General features: G+C 42.4%; 1 long non-coding RNA gene across 1 annotated transcript; it reads right to left on the bottom strand.

The window, feature by feature from the left end:
- Positions 1 to 4728: 4728 nt before the first annotated feature.
- On the bottom strand, positions 4729 to 24225 carry LOC109195058 (uncharacterized). Its single transcript, XR_002056730.2, has 4 exons — positions 24113 to 24225; positions 23944 to 24030; positions 23710 to 23819; positions 4729 to 5998 (listed from the first exon to the last, which is right to left on the bottom strand). It is a non-coding gene; the product is annotated as an uncharacterized LOC109195058 (long non-coding RNA).
- Positions 24226 to 24676: the final 451 nt, after the last annotated feature.

Here is a 24676-nt window from a genome sequence, read left to right as displayed (position 1 = left end):
CTTTATTCTTCCTCAGTCAAACAGCAGCACTCATGCGATTGTTTTGCCCCCTTAGCTCCAGGTGTTGTGCTAGACAGTGATCGTGATTACCGTCCGCAGGAGCGCGCAACTGCCTAGAGCTGTAGCGTCCAGATTACTTATGTAGTCAGCTACTTCCGTGCAACTGATATAAGATGCGGTAAGCTGAACACAGCTTCAACTGTCTGTTTGTTGAAAAATAGTAACGGACCGCATTTTCTTGTTAGTAACTGTAACGGCGTTGTAACAATAGGAATAGTAATTAGTTAGATTACTCGTTACTGAAAAAAGTAACACCGTTAGTAACGCCGTTATTCCCATCACTGGTTATTACTAAGATGTAGTTTGTAATTGGTCACATGCTACCTGAACTACACTCATAGCTAGAATGGGGAACCCTGCGTTGACTTACTCAGTTGGGAGCCTCCTACTGGCTGCTTTACCTGATTGCTGATGTCTGAGTAAGTAAAGCAAGACAAAGAAAAAAGTGATATGTTAAACTTGACTGGCAGCACAGGCCTTTGGAGGTGTGCTAAGCATAAATATATTCATCCACCAAGCTAAATCATTAATTAAACAAGTTTAACAAAAGACAGTCTGTAATGGAAAAGCATTTGCATACTTTGACACAATTAGATGTGTCATCAGTTCCAGACATTGTGATCTAGCCAGTTGTGAAAAGAAATGAATTCAAATGTTTCCACATGTGAAATCCCCCCACTGAGCTCAATCAAAACACGTTAGGCTTTGTCAACCAGCAGCCTGCTGAGCCGCAAAATACAAAGAAATAGCTGCCACTTTCAGTTAGTTACATAGGAGCAGCAGCAGTAAATGCAAGGAAGAGGATGTTATGCATCTGTTTCTGACATGTTTATCACAATTCTATGAGCAGTGCTGTGGGCTAACAAATAGAGTATTTTGTTCTTTTGATGAGACTGACCAGATAAAAGGATTTGTGATTATATTATAGAAAAGCAGCACTTGTAAAATACCTTTAAAAATTGGGTCAGAAAAGTTTGACTGTCAGGCTTTTTTCCATTAGCTGGCGCAACAAAACCTACAACCTCAATCAGAGATAACCCAGGCTTTGATCACCAAGCCCTGGAAAGTGGTCCAAAATGGAAGAATGAATAGATTTATTTATCTATGTTTTTAATTCATTTTAAACTGAAAGTCTTAAGCTTTGTGACACTGAAAACTCTAGCTTTAATATTCCAATAGCTTGCTAACCTCAATTAATGCCCATTAAAGTTGCTTTGTAGCATATACAGACACACTTAGTTGTCTTTTTTTTTTTTTTTTTTTTTTCTATATTATTTAATTTGAATTGGCAGATGGCATAAGCTCTGGTTTCGTGGAGTCATATATAGACACACAAGCTCAGTAGTTAATCTCATAAGTAACATATGACATTACTTTTTTTTCTCAATAGACAGAAAAATATGATTTTTTAAAAAGTATGACCTGATGGAAAGCTCTAAAAAAGACAACAAAAGGTACTTAAGCTGAACTCTTGAATATGAGGGAGCTCTCCATTATATAGTATAAGCCCATCATGGAGCTAAATATATGCACCGTAGCCAGTAATGAAGAAACAGCTAATAAGCCTTAACTTTCTCTTAACTTTAAGTTTACCTTATGTTTCAAACTACATATATGTATTATTAGATTCCACCATTCAATTTATAAGGCAGCAGGAAAGGACTGTTCTCTAGGGAACAATGCAGAGATGCAACTTTGTGGAGTAACAGAAGTATAAGTGAAATAAGTTATGTTGGCAGGCATGTTTGCTTTTCTAGAACTCATTACTCCTCACAAAAAAATTCTTTGTCATTCTTATCCTGCCCTCAGTTTGCCAATTTATGGTGTTCTATAGCTCCTGTTATTCAGCTGCCTGTTTAAATATTCAATTATCATTAACCCCAATTTTCTGTGAGCCAAGAAAGAGGTCAAATCCTCTCTCACAGTTTTTCCAGTTATAGAATAACAATGAAAACATCCAGCAAGTCATTATTATTCTAATAACTTCTTTGGTAGTTTATTTTTCTGTGTGCCATGCAGGGTTAAAACAGCAAGAAAGTTCCTTCAAATAGACTCAAGTATTTAAATGAAGTTCAGGAGGAGGAACACACTTCTACTCAATGGAAACCTTGTGTCAAATGGCACTTGCACCTTCATTTGACTCTACTCAGAACTTTAATGAAGTTGACAGACACCGTAATACAAAAATGGTTTTATGGGAATTTTGGCGCATGCCGGTGCTGCCATGGTCAGCTGGTTGGTCAGCCAGTCAGCTCAGGTGGTCCACCTGTTTTATGCTGATGCTGTAGCAGCCGATTACTATACTCACACAGTAAGCCCAGCTGGTCACCCAGCCACTTTACGCCATTGTTGAAGCGACCAGTTATTTTCGAATGGTATGCCTGAGGGTCAACCTCTTCAACAACTACCTCTCTGTGAAATAGTAGCTTGTTTAGGGTAAAAAAAAGACAGCTGCACTTGTACCTTACCAAACCATGCATCATTTTCTAAGATGCCAGAATGTTAGCTGACAGCTTATGTTAAATGACAGATCAAAATCAAAAAACAACAAAAAATCGACAGCGCGCCTTATAATCTGGTGTGCCTTATGTATGAAAAAATATATGGTAGTACTAAATGGTAAAGTACTATGTTACTAACTAGAAGCAATTTTACTGGCTTGATCTCCAGAACAGTCCAAAAAAGCTCTTAAAATGGTATTCTTTGGCTCACATCACTTGCCAAACTATCATTATCTGCATTTCATTTTCTCTTCATCTGAAGGAGCAACTGTTATTCAGATTTAGCTGTGCTTTTCAGCTCCACCAAACCATGAACCTCTCTGTAAATATTGTTATTAAATTCTCAGCAATGGTTCATTTTGAAGATCTTCTGGAGGTAGTTCTTTACCAGGAGCGACGTGCTTTGGGTTGTTGGCTTGTTTTAATTCAAAGCGATCTAGACCCATTTTTGCTGCTGACAGCTTGTGATGTTCTTTCAAAATATTCATATATCTTTCTTTCATCGTGATTCTGTCAACCTTGACAATATTCCCCATTACAGATGCACAGATGAATCCCCAAAGCATAATACTCGCACCACCATGTCTCACTCTGGGAATGTTGTTCTTTCCACAAACATAAGCAATCTCTCTCTGGCCAAAGAGCTCTAGTTTGGTCTCCAGTCCAAATATATATATCCTATATCCTATATGTACTATATCCTTCAGTCTGGCTTGAAGGTTTCTCTTCTGTAGAAGTGAAGTTTTTCTCTTGGTCTGCAACGTTGAGGTCAATTCTTTGCAGGGTTTCAGTGACAATTCCTAAATTGGCTAAGCCATAGTGTCTTGGCAGTTGACACATCTAGTTATCTAGCTAGTGTTCCTCCACTACATATTAAGTCATGTTTTACTTGGGAAACACAAAGTTATTTTATTCAGTGACATGCTGCATCAATTTATAACTTTTATATAATGTGTTTTTCTTTTTTGTGGCTATTATCTCATTCCCCTTTTTAATATCCTTATGAATTAATGCACTAGCAAATTTGGCAAAGGATCAAATAATTTCTCCCCTCTCTCTCATAAAATATAACCCCTTTTCCGGGGGTGAAATCACAATACTGTCAATAAATTAATATCATTTTTAGGAACTTCTTAGGAAATTTTCTATTAGCATTGTTTTGTTTTCACTAGCTATGATCAAAACTATATTTTGCTGTAGGTTATGTGAGGATATAGGTTATCATTATGTTTTAGTGGTAATTGACTTTTCAAAACAAAGCATGTTATCTTGGAGGTTTTGCTGAAGACAGGGCCTTTAGTGGCAGGAGTAATTATCATGTGGGCTAAGAAGAACCAGTATGTTCAGTTAATAACAGCTTTACTAGTGTAAGGCCCCAGAACAACCTTGGTGCTCTATGAATAACAGACACTTGGCAGAATTTTAAAATACAATAAATCTTTTTAATCCTTATCAGAAGGCCATTTTTAACAGCCCCTTTTAACAAGTGCTGCTTGTAGGCTCCTGTGAGTTGCATCACAGGCTTGGTACAAACTGCCAACTATATGGTCATTTAGCCTGGCAGGAATGTTGAACTATTAATCAATATGGTTCTAAGCAGGACTGGAGTACATTTGACTTTCAGTATGATTGACTGAAAACTGTTGTGATCTGAATTCCTTTGGTGTGAGCTTGAATATTCAGCCTACTTGTTTTTTTCGTTTTAGTGTTCGGTTTCCTTTTTGCAAGCATGAAACCAGGAACTCAATGACTTGTCTCTCTTCTCTGATCCAGATGACTACTTAATAGGTTTGAATACATTATACATTCTTTCTGAACATGCTCACCCACTCACAAGGTGTCAACCTTTACTTTTTTTGCCTTTCAGCACAAAATGAAAGCTAAAACTTACAGTATTGTAAAAGTACTACTTGCCCCCTTCTAGATTTCTTATTTTTGTGCATACTGTATTTGTCACACAAGTTTCAAATCATCAACGACAGTTTAATATTAGACAAAAATAACAAGGAAATACAAAATGTAGTTTTGTAATGATGATTTAATTTATTAAGGGGAAAAAAAACTATCCAAACCTTTACTTTACGTTGGAGAATTGTTTTAATTCAGCCACAGGCTGTTCATGCTTGAAAACTCAAGCATGAACAGCCTATTTAAGGACAGACTTTGACTAGGCCACTCCAAAACCTTCATTTTGTGGGGGTTTTGTAGCCATTCAGAGATGGGTTTGCCAGTGTGTTTCGGATTGTTGTTCTCCTGCATAATTGCAGAAGTCTGGTCTGCTTATGGCTAGAAATTGTCTTTCAGGAGTTTCTGGTGGTGAGCATTTACTTTTTCATCTAGGGCCAGGTAGGTTGATGATCAGGAAATTGTGGCAATATTTTTTTCACATCAGTACAAACTGAATGATGTTGCTACAGGTATATTTACATGAGATGGGTCAGACAGTCAGTACCTATCTGACATTGCTTTATTATCTGCAAAAAAACATAACACAGGTAAACATTGTTCTTAATGGCATTCACATACAACAATAACGGATCAAGGTGAATCCCCCAATCTTGGCAGCTGAACAGTGAGAGGTCTTGTATTCCCTGTGGGATGGCGGCTGTCTCAGGCAGGCCAGAAGCCAGCACAACACTACCAGTAATTGAAAGCTGTTCCAATCCAAACTCAGTCAACCAAAGTCTGCTTTGTGTCTCCCCTGTGAGTCTGATTGTGGGTGTTTTTGATGCTCTACAGCAAGCCTCCTCCCATATGAGAGCTCTGTGACTTCCCATTGCATCTATGTGTCCCCATCTTTCCATGACGTATAACTAGTTTGTTTTGTTGTGCACTTCAGTGAGTTCAAACTGTCTTTCCCACGTCTCTTGTTCTTTCATATTTGCTGCTTCTCGCTCCACCCATGTGTTTGAGCAGCTGAATCTTTACTGTAGACCTGCATGCTAGTTTGGTCTGAACAGCTCCAGAACAATTTGTCTGTTTGCTGGTGCTTGGGAAAATACCTTTAATAAGCAAATGGCATCGCATCTCTGTCAATAACTGTCCTTTTCTAAATGCCTAGTTTGACTAAAAAAAAATCTACTACGAAGTTTGTACTTATCAGTGAGAACAACATGAAATAAACAAAACATTCTTACTTGGCAGAATACATGACTTATGCAAAGGTAATAAGCTAGAAGAGAGTCTCAGACTTGTAAATGACATGAAAATGTTGTGTATATGTTTTTTTATCTGACTTCCAAACCAAATACATTTTCAATTAAAGATCACTGTATTAAAAACACAGTTTTGCCTTCATTATTTCTTGTTTCACAAGTGATTGTTTGCAATTTCAATTCATTTCATGCTTCTCATGAAAACGCCACAAAATGTCAGTGCTTGGGAGGAAGAGAAGAGCAGACATATAGACACATGGAGTGGTCCAGATCTTCTGGATCCTAGTGGTGAATAAAAGAAAGCTAACATAAGTTAACTTAATCACACAGTCAGAAAGAAACCCTAATAATCACAGAATCACACTTATGGACATTAGGAAGAAGATAAAGAAAAACTCCCTTTAACAGAAAGAAACCTGACTCCCAGAAGAGCAGCCATGGCCCAATTATTTGGGGGGTGAGGGGAAAGTGAGAGACAGGACAAAAGTTTTAGGCTTAATCTTAAAAGTACAGAGAATGTCTCCCTTCCAAACCCAAAAAAGAAGCTGGTTCCAAGATAGAGGAGCCTGGTAGCCGAAGGCTCTAACGCCATTCTACTTTTAAAAAACTCTGTCAACCACAAGTAAGCCAACAGTCTGAGAGCAAAGTGCTCTGTTACAATAATAACGTATTATGCCGTCTTTAAGATGTAGCCTGATTATTCAAGAATTTGTGTTTGAATTTCACTGTGAGCCAAAGAAGAGAAGCCAATATGGGATAAATACGGTCTCTCTTTGTATTCTCAGTTATACTTTCACTGCAGTGTTGTGGATGAAACAGAGGCATTTTAAGGAGCTTTTAGAATCATCTGAAAATAATGAATTATTACTTCTAGTCCATCCTAGAGGTGATACACGTATAAAGTTGCCTTTTCAGCAACACTCTGGAAGAAAATATTTCTAAGTTTAGTGTGCATATTGTGCAAATGAATGAAGGAAGCCCTACATATTCATTTAGCAAGCCAAAGGAAGATTTTCTAAACTAGTGCAGTGCCGTTTCTTTATCAGATTGGGTATTATCTGCATTAAGGTCTGCGTTTGAGATTTATAACAGGGAGTCAAGCATCTTTGATTTGTTGCCTTATTTTGCAGAGAAGCTATAGTGTCTAGCCGCTGTTTATATAAACCAATCAGCTATAACATTATGACCACTTGCCTAATATTATGTTGATCCCCCCTTTTTGCTGCTAAAGCAACCATGTGCCTCTCCGTGAATCGCTACCTTATCGTGGTGGAGGGGTTTGTGTGTCCCAGGGATCCCAGGGGCTATGTTGTCTGGGGGCTTTTGCCCCCTGGTAGGGTCTCCCATGGCAAATTGGTCTTGGGTGAGGGACCAGACAAAGAGCGATTCAGAAGACCCTTATGAAGAGAATATCAAGGGAACAGTTTACCCTGCCCGGGATAGGGTTACCGGGGCCCCGCCCTGGAGCCAGGCCCGGGGAGGGTGCCCGAGGGCGAGCGTCTGGTGGCCGGGCCTTAGTCCATGGGGCCCGGCCGGGCACAGCCCGAAGAGGAGACATGGGCCCATCCTCCCGCAGGCCCACCACGCGCAGGAGGCGCCATAGGGGTCGGGTGCATTGTGTGCTGGGCGGCGGCCAGGAGCGGAGGCCCTGGCGGACTGATCCCCGGCTGCCAAGACTGGCAATAGGGACATGGAATGTCACCTCTCTGGTGGGGAAGGAGCCTGAGTTAGTGCGTGAGGTTGAGAGGTACCGGCTAGATATAGTCGGGCTCACCTCTACGCATGGCTTGGGCTCTGGAACCAGTCTCCTGGAGAGGGGCTGGACTCTGTCTCAGTCTGGAGTTGCCCCTGGTGAGAGGCGGCGGGCTGGGGTGGGTATTCTAATATCCCCTCGGCTTGCTGCCGGTACGTTGGGGTTTTTCCCGGTGGATGAGAGGGTTTGTTCCCTGTGCCTTAGGGTCGGGGAACGGGTCCTGACTGTCATCTGCGCTTATGCGCCGAGTGGCAGTTCAGAGTACCCAGCCTTCTTAGAGTCCCTGGCGGGGGGGTGCTGGAAGGTGCCCCATCTGGAGACTCTGTTGTCCTGCTGGGAGACTTCAATGCTCACGTGGGTAACAACAGCGAGACCTGGAGGGGCGTGATTGGGAGGAACGGCCTCCCTGATCTGAACCCGAGTGGTGTTTTGTTATTGGACTTCTGTGCAAATCACAGTTTGGCCATAACGAACACCTTGTTCGAACATAAGAGTGTCCATAAGTGCACGTGGCACCAGGACGCTCTAGGCCGCAGGTCAATGATCGATTTTGTAATCGTATCACCAGACCTGCGACCATATGTTCTGGACACTCGGGTAAAGAGAGGGGCTGAGCTGTCAAGTGATCACCACCTGGTGGTGAGTTGGATCAGGTGGCGGGGGAGGACGCTGGACAGACCCGGTGCACCTAAACGCGTAGTGAGGGTGTGCTGGGAACGTCTAGCAGAGGCCCCAGTCCGCGAGATCTTCAACGCACACCTCCGGCAGAGCTTCAACAGCATTCCGAGGGAGACTGGGGACATTGAGTCCGAATGGACCATGTTCAGCATCTCCATTGCCGAAGCTGCTGCATTGAGCTGCGGCCGCAAGGTGGTTGGTGCCTGCCGTGGTGGTAATCCCCGAACCAAATGGTGGACACCAGAGGTGAAGGGAGCCACCAGGCTGAAGAAGGAGTCCTATCTGGCTTGGTTAGCCTGTGGGACTCCGGAGGCAGCCGACAGGTATCGACAGGCCAAGCGGAATGCGGCTCGGGCAGTGGCTGAAGCAAAAACTCGGGTGTGGGAGGAGTTCGGAGAGTCCATGGAAAAAGACTTTCGGACTGCCTCGAAGAGATTCTGGCAAACCGTCAGGCGTCTCAGGAGGGGAAAGCGGTGCTCTACCTGCACTGTGTATAGTGCTGGCGGAGCGCTGCGGACGTCGACTGAGAAAATTGTCAGGCGGTGGAAGGAATACTTCGAGGACCTCCTTAATCCCACTGACACGTCTTCCGAGGAGGAAGCAGAGTCTGGGGATGAGGGGAATGACCCGCCAATTTCCGGGGGCGAGGTCACTGAGGCAGTTAAACAACTCCTTGGTGGCAGAGCCCCTGGTGTTGATGAGGTCCGCCCCGAGTTCCTGAAGGCTCTGGATGTTGTAGGGCTGTCCTGGTTGACACGCCTCTACAATGTTGCGTGGAGATCAGGGGCAGTACCCCTGGATTGGCAGACCGGGGTGGTGGTCCCCATCTTTAAGAAGGGAGACCGGAGGGTGTATTCCAACTACAGGGGGATCACACTCCTCAGCCTCCCTGGGAAAGTCTATGCCAGGGTGCTGGAAAGGAGAATTCGTCCGCTAGTCGAGCCTCGGATACAGGAGGAACAATGCGGTTTTCGTCCTGGTCGCGGAACACTGGACCAGCTCTTTATCCTCTCAAGGATACTTGAGGGCGCATGGGAGTTTGCCCAACCAGTCTACATGTGTTTTGTGGACTTGGAGAAAGCATTCGACCGTGTCCCTCGGGGTGTCCTGTGGGAGGTGTTGCGGGAGTATGGGGTAAAAACATAGCTATACACCTTGTGTCAAAATTTGATTGATGACCCTAGCCTTGACCTTTTGACCCCTCCCCTCCCCCACCAGAAGTGTGTAATTTGATCCCTAAGCGTGACGAATTGCATCCGGAGAGGAGGGGGGGGGGGACTCCAGAAGTGTGTAATATGATCCATAATCACGCCACCTGTTGTGAGAAAAAAAATTTAAAAAAAGTTTTTAGAGGGAGGGGGGTCTGCGGAGGGAAGAGAATAAAAACAGAGAGGGCGGCGCACTATGCACAGACGCAAGATGGATCCTTTCATTCTGCAGCCCTGCGTTCCTCTGTACTTGGACGAGGAAGAGATCTGCTCTCCCAAGGCCGTAAGCATGGGAGGCAGCAGCGGCGAGTGGTCTTCGTCGATTATCAGCGACACCCCGTCACCGTCTACAGTAACAGATCAGAAGCAGCCGATGCTCCGCGGAAAGAAGGGAGAAATAAGAGCGTCTTCATGTTCCGCAGCCAGATACCCGCTCCGAGGAGCTTGCGGGGAGAATGGACTCTGTCTATTGAGGGCTGTGGAAAGTGGGGCTACATCTTTGAGTATGACATATTCAAATACAGCATATTTACTATTGAAGGCCTCAATTTTGACCCTACCAGAAATACTCCGGAAGTGTCTAGTCATTTTCAGACCTGTGCACCATGTTCCATAAGCATGAGGGGGATCAGAGAGGGAGGGGGGATCCTGAAGCATAAGGGTGACGCAGCTGTTGAGTCAGTGCTGTATAGAGAGACAGAGCGGCAGTTAGTTTTCCACAAACTCATAGTTTGAATTCTGTTTAAATATTATGACAATTTTCTCAGTATTTCTTTTTACAACAGTGGATGTATTTTACTTTCTTAAGCTGCACCGGCGCTTGTAATGAAAACAAAGAGTGACTTCCTATTGTCTGTAGAGAACCATTTCTTTCAATAGTATTTATTTTCTTATATTACAGACGCAATGAAAAACCTTTAAGATTATCAGCCTAGCAACAAATTGCATTTTTATAGAGCGGGGTGGAGGCAGGCTACACCATCGCTTGTAACGAAAAGAAGAACTTTCTATCCGCTTGTAACCTACAGACCGCCCACCTCATTCGTGTAAAAAAATGAATATCCCTTAGTGAATACTTAGGATACTTACTTTTACAATTAAAACACCCTCGGATGAGGTATTTTGGTTTTGTGCAGCCACTCCTTATCAGACCAAAAGTAAAGAGTTTTTCTTCATTATTTTGAGCCACTTTTACAACAGGTTCTCTCAACAGACAGAAACCCTAAAAGAAAACGGCCTTGTTTTAAGCACATCAAGAAGGAGTCAACAACCCCTCTAATCGTTATTAGTATTTCTTAATGCCTCCAGCCAAGCAAAGAATTTCATATTGGCCTTAAATAAGTTCCGTCGGTTCATCCCGGTCAATTACCTCCGAGAGATCGGGATGCTTCCTCCGTCTCGTACCATAAACGTATGAGGAAAAAAAACCCCCAGAGAATTTATTATTTTGGTAAGAGTGAGTGAGAGAGAGACAGCGAATCGAACAAACTTTTCTACAAAACGTTATACCACTCCGGGCCAGGAGGGGCGATATAGCACGGACCGGTCAGATGACTACGCCGGATGGAAGCATAACCGGAAGCGTGGCAGCGAGTTTCCCTTTGACCTTCATCCTGCTCCATGATCAGCCGTTAAATCTTTCCTCAATATTGCTGTAATGTAACAACAAAGTTAGTTTTTTAAGATCAGACGGGTCCCAAAACATTCCCACAGTCACTGAATAAGCATCTGTGGCACAAATAAGCTTCAGGGACTGACTTGTTTTTTAGAACCGACCTTTGACACTTGGATGTTGGCTTAATTTTTACACAAAGAGAAATTTGACCCTAAAAATAAAAAACACAATACTGTGGTGAATACTTACCTCAACTTTGATGGGGGGGTTTTTCACAGCTATTTATTTAGAAAAAAGTAAAACACGTTACAAGGACACAATGCACATTGCAGAGTACATGAATGGGAATTCCTCCTCTCTATACTTAGACGCCTCCCTAACAAATGCCAAGTCATCATCTCCATATTGTGTGTCCCACTTTTCAAGTTTCATTGAAGTGTATCCAAGTGCACAAGATGTAAAACAATCTATTATTTTTTTTAAGTCCCCGTCCCCGGTCTAACAAGATGCCATTCATTTAGGAGACTAATCATTATTTGATTTTAAATTGTGCTAACTTCAACGCAGTAACATTAAAAATAAAACATATTAGAACTAAATTTTTTGTTGGACACAAGAACAACTCGAGCATCTTTTTTTTTCGGGAGCCGAACTAGGGCTTACATGTTTGCCGTGCCCCTGGGGACCAGTGCGAGGTTGTGCTGCAGATGCTGGCGTGGAGGGTCCAGACACTCCCACAGCGCAGACTTTGCTATCCGCACAGAGCGTTTCTGGTGTGTCTCATGCAAAAGAGACAATACAGCGAGTTTCTCTGCTCCCGGTAAGCCTGTCCTTTATAAATATCTCTTTGATTATTCAAACAGTGTTTAAATTGTGACTCCAAAAAACATTTTATCTATGTTAAAATATACAGATATATACATTTCAAGTTTTTAGCTTAAACAGACTCTTGAGCAAAATCCGTAATGGCATAACCAGTGTGCAGCCTAATGTACATCTTTTAAGTGTATGTTAATCAGTACATGAAGCATACCTCTGAAAAGAGTCCATCATTTGTGAATTTGCAGATGATGAAATTATTGTAGAAAATGTCTTTAAACTATCACTGTTCCTACTTACTGAGCTACTTCTTTACTATGTGAATAAACAATTTGAACGAGAAAGGATTTAAAGACACAAAAGTAAAAAATTTGTAATGAAATTTATGTGACCGTTCTTCTGAAATCCGACACACTGAAAATCCAAGAGCAGCTGCAATCCTCTGCATTAATGATCTGTCTGTTTCTCTCCGTGTGTGTGTGTGTGTGTGTGTGTGTGTGTGTGTGTGCGCTCACAGAGGGGAGGTCATGGCAGGAGTTCCCTGAGTTGACACGTATGAACCATAAAGTCAGTTTGGACTGAGGAGCAGTCGGTAAACTACATTCAGTCCTGACAAAATTACTCTTTATCCAATGCATGCACAAGAATCCAAATCTCTGTATCACAATGATTTCATTAAAGTCTTATTATTTTATGGGGTCAAATCACCGTAGATCATTAATAGGGAACAAAAAAGAAGGATCACATCAGCAATGGGAGACAGAAGTCTTGACACGTGCTTATAACTTAAAACACAAAAAAACCCCAGCTACAGCCGGTAAGATTTATGGTATGAACCAGACTTTCACAGTCTGCATCTTTACAGAGGTTTTTTTCTGCTTTTGTTCACTCCTAGTGTGATTAACAAACAACAACCCACAGAGCCCACTAACTATTAGTTGTTTTTTCCCCTAAACAGTCAGTTGACTGAGAGAAATGCAATCCATTATTGTGAACGCTGAAGGAGATGCGCTCCATAGTCAAACTTATATTTCCTTAACTTACATCCTATGTTCTGTTTAATCCCTTTGATGGAAAATTGGTTAAACCGTTGCTCAACTTATGTCCGAATGACGGCAGATAATTCTGATGAAAAGGAAACTGACCCCGTAAGCACTTTGCAGCTGAGTCGAGGGAGTGAGTGCGGCCTGACATTCCATTTGGGACAGCTGACAGACACATTAGTGCAACTGTGAGCAGCAGCTCCTGTATACTGAACATAAGAAAAGTAATGTGTAATGCTTCTTTTTTTAAAAGCCAAGATTCCAGGGCTCGTGCTTATATGGTTCAAAAACAGGTTAGTTTAGCGATCGTGTAACTGTGTCCTTGACCTTTTTACCGGTTTGAGGAGTTGGTTCCCTGGTCCAGATATTTGGGGATGGTTCAAATGCCGAGTCTCCAAATGCAAACAAAAGGATATTTTCCACGTTATTTCTTAAATGTGTATAAATGAGATCGGATGATGTCCGATAAAAGTAATAAAGGATAAATGTAAATCAGTTTTTTTTAACTTTGCAGACTCATTTACAGTGAAAGCGATTTAAAAAAAAGATCACGGCTTTAATGAGATTATGAACAAAATGCAATACATTTTGTTTTTTGCTACACTAACAACTTTTCCAACTCTGATTTCCTGCAGGACCCACACGGACATCAGTTCAGACGGCACACGCAACATGTTCAAGCATGCACGGAGGCCTTTCAGTAAATATAAGAAGATGGTTAAGGCGAGAGATTGCTATGCTGTCTTTTACATCGGTACAAAGGGAGGACTAAATGCCAAAAAAGAGAAAAGTTTTTTAAAAAAAATGACGCTTTAAAACAGTTCGAGTATCTTTGTGTTTACGGCGAGAAGGGAATAACTGCGGCTGAGGCTCTGAAAAGAGACGGCCACTTCACCGATGACCTGGGCTACTTTGAGCTGGTTAACATCGACGACGAACGTAAGACTGAGTGCACAGACATAATTGATTGTCTGGACAATAAGAAATTCCAGATATGTTTTCCACAGGGAGCAGATACGGATGTAACCATCCCAGGGCAGCAGAAACCTCCACAAGCATCAAATAATGCAAAGCGCAGCGGTGGAATGACATCGGTCTTAGATGTAGCACAACAGAACGAATTGAGTCTAAAAACGTCAATCAAAGAAACGGGCAGCAGCATTGACCGTAAGGAGGTTTACGGTCTACTTTGTCAGCAGTATCCGCGTCTGAAACGATGGATGGAGAGTAGATTCCCCAAAAATTCTTTCCAGGAAGCACTGAAATATAGGAAGGAGAACTTTGGAAAGAGCCGACAGTCTTTTACTGAAATTCGCAGTGTTATGTTGCTGCTCGAACTGAGCGAGTCAGTTTGTCTCATAACCAGTTCCTTCATAAAGCAAGGCACAGGCTTTGTGCTATTTGACAACTTTGTCTTGACCAACGCCCACTTATTCAACTACTGGGTTAAATCAAACACACCTAACTGGCGTGAATTTGTAAACGTTACCGTGGTCTTTAACTTTTAAGACCAAGACTCGGACAGGAACAACCTCGGCGCTAAGGTGTTCGTCGGCGACGATAAATTAGATTATGTCATACTTAAGCTGGAAACAGAGAAAGTGCCGCCGGGGCTCCTTAAGAGATTTGGGCCTGTACCTTCAGACGGCGAGGCCTGTGTCGTCGGACACCCAGGAGGAGGAGTGAAAAAAATGAGTCCTACGTGGGTCGTGGAGAAAGAGAGGCGAGAGAATAATGAAAATTTAGAAGACTGCGAGGAATTTTGCAGTCTGTGTGAAGTCAATCAGCAGATCAAAAACAACGCGTATGAAAATATCTACGTCACCTACAACACTCTCATGTATCACGGCTCTTCCGGCTCCCCGGTTTTCGATGCAGAGGGAAGAGTGTTTGGTTTGCACAGCGGCGGGTTTTTCTACGGGTTTCCGAACCTTAGCGAGAATGTGATTGAGTACGCCTTTCCTCTGCTCACTATATTTGAAAACTTTGTGGACAATCTGAAGAAAGATGGGTATGGGGAGATGTTAGAAAGAGTTGAGGAGGAGGCAAAGGCAAATCCTCACCTAGAAAACATTATAGCCTCTGTTGTGGGGTCAAAGCAAGGCGTACCTGATGCGCTGTTGCATGAAGTTGAGAGTAAAACAGATTCTGAGGAGATCGATGATGGGTGTGTAGAGACAGAATGATCGCAGTAGTTTGTTTGCCTGTTTTGTACAGATGAACTCTTATTTTACAAATTCTTAGTTTTTACTCGTTATCATTATTATTACGACAAAGGGTATGGGGCTCTTGACAACCATTTTCACCGTTTTTGGAAAAAGCGAGGACAATTTGTGTTTCCTTTTCTGTTTTATCGTAGTTATGTTTTTAGTTTTGACAGACTCCAACACTTCACATTTTTAAAACCCGCTTGAAAATACATTTTTAATCTGTAGCTTTTAATTGTAACAGAGTTTTGTTCTGTACTTTGTCTGTGTTGGATCTGCTTTTTTACTATGTACAGCACTATAGTCAGCCTGTGTTGTTTTTACGTGTGCTTATGAATAAATTAATTGAACAGAGAAAACACTCACCTCTAAGCTTTCATTCATGGTGATAACAATCCAACTTTTGGGACAAGCACGGTGATAAGTTGTTTGTTTTGCCAGCCAATAAATAGTTATCGGTACAATTTACTTCTCCCCCTTCAAAGGGAGGAAGGAGCAGCAGCAGGATAAATCAAACTTGTGTACTTGTGGCATAGCAATCTCTCGCCTTAACCATCTTCTTATATTTACTGAAAGGCCTCCGTGCATGCTTGAACATGTTGCGTGTGCCGTCTGAACTGATGTCCGTGTGGGTCCTGCAGGAAATCAGAGTTGGAAAAGTTGTTAATGTAGCAAAAAACAAAATGTATTGCATTTTGTTCATAATCTCATTAAAGCCGTGATCTTTTTTTTTTTAAATCGCTTTCACTGTAAATGAGTCTGCAAAGTTAAAAAAAACTGATTTACATTTATCCTTTATTACTTTTATCGGACATCATCCGATCTCATTTATACACATTTAAGAAATAACGTGGAAAATATCCTTTTGTTTGCATTTGGAGACTCGGCATTTGAACCATCCCCAAATATCTGGACCAGGGAACCAACTCCTCAAACCGGTAAAAAGGTCAAGGACACAGTTACACGATCGCTAAACTAACCTGTTTTTGAACCATATAAGCACGAGCCCTGGAATCTTGGCTTTTAAAAAAAAGAAGCATTACACATTACTTTTCTTATGTTCAGTATACAGGAGCTGCTGCTCACAGTTGCACTAATGTGTCTGTCAGCTGTCCCAAATGGAATGTCAGGCCGCACTCACGCCGGACACCTCCTGACCTTATGTGCACGAGCCCTCAACTCAGCTGCAAAGTGCTTACGGGGTCAGTTTCCTTTTCATCAGAATTATCTGCCGTCATTTGGACATAAGTTGAGCAACGGTTTAACCAATTTTCCATCAAAGGGATTAAACAGAACATAGGATGTAAGTTAAGGAAATATAAGTTTGACTATGGAGCGCATCTCCTTCAGCGTTCACAATAATGGATTGCATTTCTCTCAGTCAACTGACTGTTTAGGGGAAAAAACAACTAATAGTTAGTGGGCTCTGTGGGTTGTTGTTTGTTAATCACACTAGGAGTGAACAAAAGCAGAAAAAAACCTCTGTAAAGATGCAGACTGTGAAAGTCTGGTTCATACCATAAATCTTACCGGCTGTAGCTGGGGTTTTTTTGTGTTTTAAGTTATAAGCACGTGTCAAGACTTCTGTCTCCCATTGCTGATGTGATCCTTCTTTTTTGTTCCCTATTAATGATCTACGGTGATTTGACCCCATAAAATAATAAGACTTTAATGAAATCATTGTGATACAGAGATTTGGATTCTTGTGCATGCATTGGATAAAGAGTAATTTTGTCAGGACTGAATGTAGTTTACCAACTGCTCCTCAGTCCAAACTGACTTTATGGTTCATACGTGTCAACTCAGGGAACTCCTGCCGTGACCTCCCCTCTGTGAGCGCGCACACACACACACACACACACACACACACACACACACACACACACACGGAGAGAAACAGACAGATCATTAATGCAGAGGATTGCAGCTGCTCTTGGATTTTCAGTGTGTCGGATTTCAGAAGAACGGTCACATAAATTTCATTACAAATTTTTTACTTTTGTGTCTTTAAATCCTTTCTCGTTCAAATTGTTTATTCACATAGTAAAGAAGTAGCTCAGTAAGTAGGAACAGCGATAGTTTAAAGACATTTTCTACAATAATTTCATCATCTGCAAATTCACAAATGATGGACTCTTTTCAGAGGTATGCTTCATGTACTGATTAACATACACTTAAAAGATGTACATTAGGCTGCACACTGGTTATGCCATTACGGATTTTGCTCAAGAGTCTGTTTAAGCTAAAAACTTGAAATGTATATATCTGTATATTTTAACATAGATAAAATGTTTTTTGGAGTCACAATTTAAACACTGTTTGAATAATCAAAGAGATATTTATAAAGGACAGGCTTACCGGGAGCAGAGAAACTCGCTGTATTGTCTCTTTTGCATGAGACACACCAGAAACGCTCTGTGCGGATAGCAAAGTCTGCGCTGTGGGAGTGTCTGGACCCTCCACGCCAGCATCTGCAGCACAACCTCGCACTGGTCCCCAGGGGCACGGCAAACATGTAAGCCCTAGTTCGGCTCCCGAAAAAAAAAGATGCTCGAGTTGTTCTTGTGTCCAACAAAAAATTTAGTTCTAATATGTTTTATTTTTAATGTTACTGCGTTGAAGTTAGCACAATTTAAAATCAAATAATGATTAGTCTCCTAAATGAATGGCATCTTGTTAGACCGGGGACGGGGACTTAAAAAAAATAATAGATTGTTTTACATCTTGTGCACTTGGATACACTTCAATGAAACTTGAAAAGTGGGACACACAATATGGAGATGATGACTTGGCATTTGTTAGGGAGGCGTCTAAGTATAGAGAGGAGGAATTCCCATTCATGTACTCTGCAATGTGCATTGTGTCCTTGTAACGTGTTTTACTTTTTTCTAAATAAATAGCTGTGAAAAACCCCCCCATCAAAGTTGAGGTAAGTATTCACCACAGTATTGTGTTTTTTATTTTTAGGGTCAAATTTCTCTTTGTGTAAAAATTAAGCCAACATCCAAGTGTCAAAGGTCGGTTCTAAAAAACAAGTCAGTCCCTGAAGCTTATTTGTGCCACAGATGCTTATTCAGTGACTGTGGGAATGTTTTGGGACCCGTCTGATCTTAAAAAACTAACTTTGTTGTTACATTACAGCAATATTGAGGAAAGATTTAACGGCTGATCATGGAGCAGGATGAAGGTCAAAGGGAAACTCGCTGCCACGCTTCCGGTTATGCTTCCATCCGGCGTAGTCATCTGACCGGTCCGTGCTATATCGCCCCTCCTGGCCCGGAGTGGTATAACGTTTTGTAGAAAAGTTTGTTCGATTCGCTGTCTCTCTCTCACTCACTCTTACCAAAATAATAAATTCTCTGGGGTTTTTTTTTCCCCTCATACGTTTATGGTACGAGACGGAGGAAGCATCCCGATCTCTCGGAGGTAATTGACCGGGATGAACCGACGGAACTTATTCAAGGCCAATATGAAATTCTTTGCTTGGCTGGAGGCATTAAGAAATACTAATAACGATTAGAGGGGTTGTTGACTCCTTCTTGATGTGCTTAAAACAAGGCCGTTTTCTTTTAGGGTTTCTGTCTGTTGAGAGAACCTGTTGTAAAAGTGGCTCAAAATAATGAAGAAAAACTCTTTACTTTTGGTCTGATAAGGAGTGGCTGCACAAAACCAAAATACCTCATCGGGGTGTTTTAATAAAAATATTTGGGATAGAGTTCTGAATATGGGCGCGACGCATTTTTTTTCCCACTAAGGCTTACTTTACACATACGAGGTGGGCGGTCTGTAGGTTATAAGCAATAAGAAATACCAATATTGATTAGAGAGGGGTTGTTGACTACTTGACCCGCGGTGTGTGTAAAACAAGACCATTTTCTTTTTAGGGATTCCGTCTATTTTCTGCTAATGAGAAAACCTGATGCAAAAGGAGCTCAAACATGAAGAAAAACGCTTTACTTTGGTCTGAGAAGGAGTGGCTGCACAAAACCAAAATACCTCATCCGAGGGTGTTTTAATTGTAAAAGTAAGTATCCTAAGTATTCACTAAGGGATATTCATTTCTTTTTTTTTTTTTTGTTTTTTTTTTTTACACGAATGAGGTGGGCGGTCTGTAGGTTACAAGCGGATAGAAAGTTCTTCTTTTCGTTACAAGCGATGGTGTAGCCTGCCTCCACCCCGCTTTATAAAAATGCAATTTGTTGCTAGGCTGATAATCTTAAAGGTTTTTCATTGCGTCTGTAATATAAGAAAATAAAATACTATTGAAAGAAATGGTTCTCTACAGACAATAGGAAGTCACTCTTTGTTTTCATTACAAGCGCCGGTGCAGCTTAAGAAAGTAAAATACATCCACTGTTGTAAAAAGAAATACTGAGAAAATTGTCATAATATTTAAACAGAATTCAAACTATGAGTTTGTGGAAAACTAACTGCCGCTCTGTCTCTCTATACAGCACTGACTCAACAGCTGCGTCACCCTTATGCTTCAGGATCCCCCCTCCCTCTCTGATCCCCCTCATGCTTATGGAACATGGTGCACAGGTCTGAAAATGACTAGACACTTCCGGAGTATTTCTGGTAGGGTCAAAATTGAGGCCTTCAATAGTAAATATGCTGTATTTGAATATGTCATACTCAAAGATGTAGCCCCACTTTCCACAGCCCTCAATAGACAGAGTCCATTCTCCCCGCAAGCTCCTCGGAGCGGGTATCTGGCTGCGGAACATGAAGACGCTCTTATTTCTCCCTTCTTTCCGCGGAGCATCGGCTGCTTCTGATCTGTTACTGTAGACGGTGACGGGGGTGTCGCTGATAATCGACGAAGACCACTCGCCGCTGCTGCCTCCCATGCTTACGGCCTCGGGAGAGCAGATCTCTTCCTCGTCCAAGTACAGAGGAACGCAGGGCTGCAGAATGAAAGGATCCATCTTGCGTCTGTGCATAGTGCGCCGCCCTCTCTGTTTTTAATTCTCCTCCCTCCGCAGACCCCCCTCCCTCTAAAAACTTTTTTAAATTTTTTTTTCTCACAACAGGTGGCGTGATTATGGATCATATTACACACTTCCGGAGTTCCCCCCCCTCCCCTCTCCGGATGCAATTCGTCACGCTTAGGGATCAAATTACACACTTCCGGTGGGGGAGGGGACGGGTCAAAAGGTCAAGGCTAGGGTCATCAATCAAATTTTGACACAAGGTGTATAGCTATATTTTTTGGGGTGTCTGGCCCATTGATACGGGCCATTCGATCCCTATACAACCGTTGCAAGAGTTTGGTTCGCATTGCCGGCAATAAGTCGGACTCGTTCCCGGTGGGTGATGGGCTCCGCCAGGGCTGCCCTTTGTCACCGGTTCTGTTCATAATTTTTATGGACAGGATTTCTAGGCGCAGCCAAGTGGCGGAGGGCTTTCGCTTCGGTGGCCTCAGAATCTCATCTCTGCTTTTTGCGGATGATGTGGTTCTGTTGGCTTCATCAGGTGAAGGCCTCCAGCTCGCACTGGAACGGTTCGCAGCCGAGGGTGAAGCAGCGGGAATGAGGATCAGCACCTCCAAATCTGAGGCCATGGTTCTCAGCCGGAAAAGGGTGGAGTGCCCACTCCGGGTCGGGGATCAGTTCCTGCCCCAAGTGGAGGAGTTCAAGTATCTCGGGGTCTTGTTCGCGAGTGATGGGAGAAGGGAGCCGGAGATCGACAGACGGATTGGTGCTGCGGCTGCAGTGATGCGGACGCTGCACCGGTCCGTCGTGGTGAAGAGGGAGCTGAGTGTAAAAGCGAAGCTCTCAATTTACCGGTCGATCTACGTCCCTACCCTCACCTATGGCCACGAGCTGTGGGTAGTGACCGAAAGAACGAGATCGCGGATACAAGCGGCAGAAATGAACTTCCTCCGAAGGGTGGCTGGCCTCTCCCTTAGAGATAGGGTGAGAAGTTCGGCCATCCGGGAGGGGCTCAGAGTAGAGCCGCTGCTCCTCCACATCGAAAGGAGCCAGTTGAGGTGGTTCGGGCATCTGACAAGGATGCCTCCTGGGCGCCTCCTGGGTGAGGTGTTCCGGGCATGTCCCACCGGGAGGAGGCCCCGGGGCAGACCCAGGACACGCTGGAGAGATTATATCTCTCGGCTGGCCTGGGAACGCCTTGGTGTTCCCCCGGATAAGCTGGAGGAGGTGGCTGGGGAGAGGGAGGTCTGGGCTTCTCTGCTTAGGCTGCTGCCCCCGTAACCCGGCCTCGGATAAAGCGGATGAAGATGGATGGATGGATGGATGGATGGCAACCATGTGTTCCCCTGCTGAGCAATGCACACACCCAGCCATTCATGTGACGTTTAAGAATATGTGATTTAGACCAGATTCCACTCTTGCATTGCTCTGTGATTCAGTTCTGATGCTCCATGCCCATTTCTGACGCTTTCAGCCGTAGAAAAGGATCTACTGGGCCACCCTGAATGATGTGCAGCTATGTAGCCCCCTACACAGTAAATCATGATGTGCTATGTATTCTGACACTTTACCAAAACTTGCATGGACTTTTTCTGTAACTGGTCTTTTGGATCAGACAACATGGGTCAGACTTTGTTTCCCGTGTGCATCAGTGAGCCTTGGCCACTCGTGACTCTGTCGCAGATTCACTACTGTTCTTTCCTTTGTTTAGTTTTGACCACTGAAACCAGGAATACCCCACAAGAGCTCAAGATGGTTCACCTCAGTTCTCTAGCCATCACAAGTTGGCCCTTGTCAAACTTGTTTGATCATTTCTCTTGCTTCAGCTTTCAGAACAAAAATCTTCACTTCTCTAATGGTGAATCAGTCATAAAGAGATTGTGCACTAATAAATAAATACATAAATGCAGCAATAAGGCTGCTCTTTTTTAAACCTATATGAATGCTAAAAATCACCTAAAATAACTACGTTCAGAACTGAGCTCTAAATCAGATAAAATGTTTGAGAGATCAAGTATGAACTCTGATTAAGGGTCAGAAAGAGAATAGATAACAAAACTTTAAAACTGTTTTTTTGATTTTTCTATTTAGGGTGGACAAGGTTAAGGTGTGCTTTCAAATGAATTAAAACTCTCTCTCTGGGTCTTTGGCTGAATGATAAGCTAGAGTGAGAGAGCTGTAACTCCTCCTCTTTGGCCTTTCCTTCAAGAACTATGACAGAATGACTTGAGGCTGTTGATAAATCAATATGCTGATTGGTTATTCAATTATTTACTACCAGAGAGGCCTAATTTCAATGCACTGAAGCATGACCAGGTCAGATGACCTGCTGAAGTTCAAACTGAGCATTAGAATGGATACGAAAGGCGATTTAACTGACTTTGAACTTGGCGTGGTTGTTGGTGCCAGACAGACTGGTCTGAGCATTTCAGAAACTGCTGATGTTCTGGGATTTTTCCAACACAAGTGTCTCTTGGGTTTACAGAAAATATTCAAATACCGAGGAGCAGTTCTCTAGGTTGTAATACCTTGTTGCTGCCAGAAGTCAATGGAGAATGGCAATAGAAAAACAATTTTATTATTTGTTATTTCGTGTGTGTGTGTGTGTATGCAGATTTAGAGCATTAATAGGCACATATGCTCATGAACATTCATTTTTGTGGTACTGTATATGCAAATATGAATATCAGCACCATCCAGACAGGTTTGACACATGGTATGTGAACTTCTTGGTGTGCACAAGCAGCTGTCTACATGTGAGCCCTAATGAGATTCTCGGACAGCTGAGATCCTTGTGGTGGCTGTTTGGATCACACGGAATAGAAATGCAAAAATGCCAACCTGTGTCACACTGGTCTGTGAAAACACCTACTCACAGGTACCAGTCGTAGTGTAAGCGTCTGAAAGTTGCACAAGCTCCAGGATGAAGTGACAAGAATATTTGAACATGTATGCTAGGCTTCCAAACAAATTTCTTGGACTCAAACCTAGTTTTGATATGTGGTTTTTAAAAAAAAAAAGAAAAAAAAAACGAAAAAAAAAAAAAAAAAAAAAAAAACACACACACACCACACAAACACACTCCTAAATTATCCAAAATGCACTAGCTTTAGCAAAGACATCTAAAATATTTACCTAGGAAGCAATTTGGGATGGTGTATTTTTTTAATGTTGCCACCAGGAGGTGCTACAAAAAATTCATTTGCTCATGCGGCAGGAAGATATTGTCAGAAATTTGTTTAATGTAGAAACTTTGACTTCAACCGTCTCATTGTTTTATTGATCAATTAAAGATGTATGAACTGACACCGAAGCCTCATAGAAATGTGGTGGCGCGAAGGAGAATAACTAGTGAAGGTGACTAAGGGATGTTGACAACGCCACCTGGGAAGGGAGTTACACCCCTGGAGAGATTTCTATAGCCAATGTGGATGTTATACTAGCTACCAAAGCCCACAGGCTCGTTATTAGCAAGCAAATCAATATTTATTAAGAAAAACTACTAAAAGCATAGAACTGTAAAATCAGAGAAGTTCTTAAGGTAGCAGAGCTAAGAATGCAAGACTGCTAATTAACACTTTATTAACAAACGATTAAAACGACAAGGCTCACTGCCACGGTGCTACCCTAATAAAAATAGCAGCTTGATAAAATAACTAAACAAAATGGTGGAGACCGGCCACTTGAGGAGGCAACCTACAGAGAGGAGTGCCCAAGGGTGCCACCAATTACTCACCCATGTAGTTCCATTGCAAACCTCACTGTCACTCACACTGCAATCTACCTATTCCCCGTGTGTACGCACTCGGGGGGGGGGGGGCGGCGGCGCGAGCGGCTGTACCGCCACTAAAGCAACAAAACAAAACATAAAACAAGTCAGTAAAAGAGACAAACGAAACAAATACACCCTAAGATACAGTTCTTTATAAAAGCATGATTAAAATATATCAAACAATTCAGAGTAAAAGACCATAAAACCAGGAGTCAGTCAAGGCCAGTCCGTAAACATTTGTAAAATGACAAGGCTACAACAACACTGCAGGAGTGTGGCACAATCCTGTAACAAAGCAGAGGGAAGCAGTCGTCAAGGTCCACCCTACTATATGCCACATTATAACAAACAGAAGAGTCCCACTTACCACTCTCTAAAGGGCAATACTAAAATGAGCGGCTTTCCTGAAGAAATCAAACCGCTCTGCACTGCTTAGCCGCCTAACGCTATCAGCCACCTTGGATGAGAAAAGAATACCAAATGCTGAAGCACAGCTGTTTCTTATAAGGCCTCTAATTATCAGCTGGGAAGGTGTGCTGCATTCGCAGACATCATGTAAAAGCCTACCCAAAATCTACTTCACTACAGAAAGAACACACTTGAGCAAAAATTTAGTGAACTATATCAAAGCTATGGTGTTACCATTTTCTTAGCGGATCAGATTATTCTGATAACACTGGAGTTCACAGAGAACAGAAACAGTCTGACTAGGTTTTGCACATTACAGTGTCTGTTGCTTGTCCACAGAATTTTTGCTGGAGAGAAACATTCAAAATTCCTGCACATTGAGAACATTTTACAGAAGTCTGTATTTTCAGTTTATTTTTTTGGGGAATCATATACATCACAACTGTGCTATTCAATCGAACTAAAAAACAACTTTTTAAATGTTGTATTGATCATTTGGTTTGGAAGTAAACCAAATGCATTG

The sequence above is a fragment of the Oreochromis niloticus genome, linkage group LG2 (assembly GCF_001858045.2).
Source record: "Oreochromis niloticus isolate F11D_XX linkage group LG2, O_niloticus_UMD_NMBU, whole genome shotgun sequence".
NCBI lineage: Eukaryota > Metazoa > Chordata > Actinopteri > Cichliformes > Cichlidae > Oreochromis > Oreochromis niloticus.
The sequence above is the reverse complement of the archived record's forward strand: the minus strand, read 5'-3'. Positions and strand labels throughout refer to the sequence as shown.